Source organism: Trichechus manatus, unplaced genomic scaffold (genome assembly GCF_000243295.1).
Source record: "Trichechus manatus latirostris isolate Lorelei unplaced genomic scaffold, TriManLat1.0 scaffold00025, whole genome shotgun sequence".
Classification (NCBI taxonomy): domain Eukaryota; kingdom Metazoa; phylum Chordata; class Mammalia; order Sirenia; family Trichechidae; genus Trichechus; species Trichechus manatus.
The window spans coordinates 19814094-19817887 of record NW_004443961.1 but is presented as its reverse complement, the minus strand read 5'-3'; the positions used below and the strand labels follow the sequence as shown (position 1 = coordinate 19817887).

At 36.3% G+C, this 3794-nt stretch overlaps 1 protein-coding gene across 1 annotated transcript in view; it reads right to left on the bottom strand.

The window, feature by feature from the left end:
* The window catches only part of FOCAD (focadhesin), a 303131-nt gene extending 299343 nt beyond the window's left edge, over positions 1-3788 (bottom strand). The window contains exon 1 of the mRNA XM_012554721.2: positions 3777-3788. The gene's annotated coding sequence lies outside the window, so the exon portion shown is untranslated. The remainder of the gene's footprint in view (positions 1-3776) is intronic.
* Positions 3789-3794: the final 6 nt, after the last annotated feature.

Genomic DNA, 3794 nt, shown 5'->3' with positions numbered 1-3794 from the left:
AAACAAGATGTGTACTGACTGTTTAACGAGAAACTATTCTGTAAACCTTCACTTAAAGTACAATTAAAAAAAAAAAAAGTTATTCTAGAAAATAAATAGTGTTTGGATGAAAAAAAAAGCTAGCTATTATTATTCTAAGTCTGAATCCAAGGCCTTGTTTTTCCATTTTATCTTGCTGCACCTCAGGGAACCAAGTAAATCTTTAAAGGAATATCTAGGTTTGAATATACACTGTTAAATCAGGTTCCCAAAGTAGCTCACAAACTTAAGCAAACAGATCTGTGTCTTTGTATATATTGCAATCCTAAAAACCTGTAATCCAGTCAAATGTGCAAAAGTTACACCTTCCAGGGGTGCTCTGTGCCTAGAGCACAAAACAGTTATCAATCAAAACTTAACCCTCATTCTTGTGATGCCATCACCAGCAACTGCGACAACATCTCCCACATTTTTAAATGTTCTTTGATTTTATACTTATATTTCATCATCAACTGCTCAGTTTAAGTACAAGTGTGAGTATGGAACAAAGGACAAAAATTGACCACCTTCATCATGGCAATTAAGTGTCACTCTGTAGTAAATCTATGCTTCTTATCACTGATATCAACACTTCCATGTTTCACATTTTTCATTTATTTTTCTAAAATAAGTAAATATTTGTTGAAATAGGTGAAATTAATTATTTTCCCAAACAATCACTTAGACACTACCACACAGACACTGCCACAAATGAACGCTTGCCTGGCAGGAGCCCCACAATAAGACAGTTCAAAACACAGCTCAATGAAACAGAGAAGGATCTGTGTAGAAGTGCTGACTTGTAGAAACGTAGTTTGAAATAACTGGGAAATGTTCAGAAAGAAATGTCCAGAAGCAGGAAGAATAAGCAGGAAGCCACTGCATGTTATTTGTCAATTCATGCAGCTGCCTCAGAAAACAGGTTGAACTATGACTTGGCCTCACATTCCAAGCAGAGAATATGAGCACATGGCATAAAGAGGACAAACTGGACAGCTGAGAACAGACATTTCCTAATGTCCCTTCCAGCTCTGAGAGGACTGTAATCAGTCCTCAAACGTAGAAGGCATTCTCATCTCTTCTGAAGGGGGGAGTGTCCATCTGTGTAATGGTGGTGTCTGCTTAGACACCAGTTAAGAGGCTGAGAAACACCTGAAGTGGGAAGGGTACCTCACTGACCAAGCCTCCTGCATTATTATCTTGGACTTTTGGGTTTCTTCAAAGAAGCAACTGTGCCTTGTTTACCTACATGCAGGACCTGGCATGTAATAAGCAATCAATAAATGTTTGTTGAATTATTGTGTTTAGTACTGTACCTAATACACAATAACCAAAACCCAAACCTTTTGCCATTGAGTGGATTCCGACTCATAGAAACTCTACAGGACAGAGCAGAAATGCCCCATTGGGGTTTCCAAAGACCAGCTGGCGGATTCAAACTGCTGACCTTCTGGTTAGCGACCATAGCTCTTAGCCACTGTGCCACAACAGCTCCAATACACAATAGAGACCCAAAAAAATGTTAAGAGTCAGGATTCTACTGTTTATTTTGTTTTCAGATCAACCTTCCAAAACAGAAAGTAAGAAACAGAGGAGAATCTGTATCTTTCTCACTAATTAAGACATAAGGAAAAGAGACTAAAATAAACAAAAACGAGAAATAGAAAAATAAATTTTAAACAATTTTATTTTCAAATACTGTAACCTGAATTCAGTTTCCAACACATTTAGGGTTTGAAAGTAATTAGTTCTTTTTAGACACACCCCCTTTTTCCCAGCCCCCCCTTTTTTTTAAACTGAGAAAATAACTTTTGTGTACGTAGTACAGCCAAGTCCAAATCAGCAGAATCCAGATTAGTGAGATTTTATTACACTGTTACTCATTTTGGTATATTTCCTTAAAAAAAAAAAAAAAAGTCAAAGAACACATGCAAATGTCCACAAGACTGATTCTTCACTGTTTCCAGAAGACTCTAATAGAGATGGAAAGTGGATCTCTGTTGCCTGAATACATCGTAAGTATTAAATGAATGCTTCAGTTGACAGCTATTATTTATCATAGCTATGCTGTTAATCTGCTATGTATTACAACTCTTTAAAACCCACAGCATCACCTCTGCGTATTTCCCACTGGGGCAAAAAGCATTTTAAACATGCAATTACACAAAGAAATAACATTTACTCATCTTCTATCATACAGCTAGCATTACTCACGGCCATTTTTATTTGTAGGGTGTTTGATAATCAGGTATTAGTTAATCTTCACAACCACCCTAGGCAGATCATCAGTAAATTATTTTGCTTTAGCACACCACCACCAAGAAGTGTATTCAAGAATTAGAAAAGGATCCTAGATGGAAATGCTGGCATCCAGTTGACAGAGTACAGTGTTGGGATGTCTTTCAGATAAAGCTAACTTAAGAATCTCATTTAAACAAACCAAAAAAAGAAGAAGAAAAAAAGTCTCCAAGTTGACTGTCACTCTCATGAGAATTTTTCCTTTTTTTTTTTTGAATTTCACAAATTTTAAAACCACTACATATAATTTTCACATGTATGGGCTTAATGGAATTTTTTAACACTTCGTTGGAAGTAAACGACTGGCTACATAACAGCAACAGCTTCGTGGGCCAGCAACTCACAATGAAGCCAATGTTCAGAGAGCTTCATTTCATCCTCAAAGACTGGCCTACTTCTGCGTTTCAACCCAAATTCAAACGTCATCTATGAAATTGCTCCCAGCTTGGCTTACCTCCAAACTGATACAAGGATCCTCAAGGGAGGGCAGATCAGCTCAGGTGCAAAGCCACAGAAACAAGGCAGAACTAGTATGGTTCCCAGGACCAGGAGAGCCTCCCTACGTCCCACCCATGACACCGAGTTTCATTAGGAAACCTTCGCACAATAAAGCTGAAAGTCTGGGGTAGGTCAAGAACTAAGCCACCCTATGGGAGTGGGGAGTCAGGGTACTACTTAGTGGGCATTTGATCTTACTGTTTAGCATTTGTTGGCTATATCCCAAAGCATGGCATACATTCTTCAAATTCTATATACCTACCATTTCAAAAATAAAGTAAGAGAACAAAAAGCTCAAAAGCAAGCATACTTTGTGCAAAGTTATTCACTGAAGGGCTGTTCATGGTAAAATGAAATAACAGGTAAACTAAGGAATATGCAGATAAAATATTGATCAGTAATTTAGAATTACATTTACAAAGAGTTTAATAATATAAATACTTATGATAGACCCAAAAAACCTGAAAAAAAAAGTATATACTATCATGAACACAGCCATGTTAAATACACACACACACACACACACCCCTAAGATAAAGGAAAAAAAGGACAAAGTGAACATGTGAAAATGTTAAGATTATTCTTGGGCAAGAAAATCATGGGTGATTATTCAATTCCTCCTTAACATTTCCTACATTTTTTTTTCCTACAGAAGGCATATATTACTTTTTCAAATTAAAAAGAAATTATTAATTCTCTTCAAATAAAAAGATAAGACTACATTTTAAGTCTCAATAAAAAAAAAAAAAATCAGTGATATTATTTACTCACTTGAAGCCATGGTCTTCTATCAGTGTCTAAAGAGGCAGTTTTACCAGAGCACACACCAAGATAAAATAAAGTCTCACTTGATCCAATTACACTGTTTATTAAGAGCTATTTAATGAGAAGGTCACACCTTTGAGTTATTAGAAGCTATAATGGTCCTACAGAGTTCCAAACAAGTAAGCTAACAGGATTACCTTTGATTCTAAATTGTT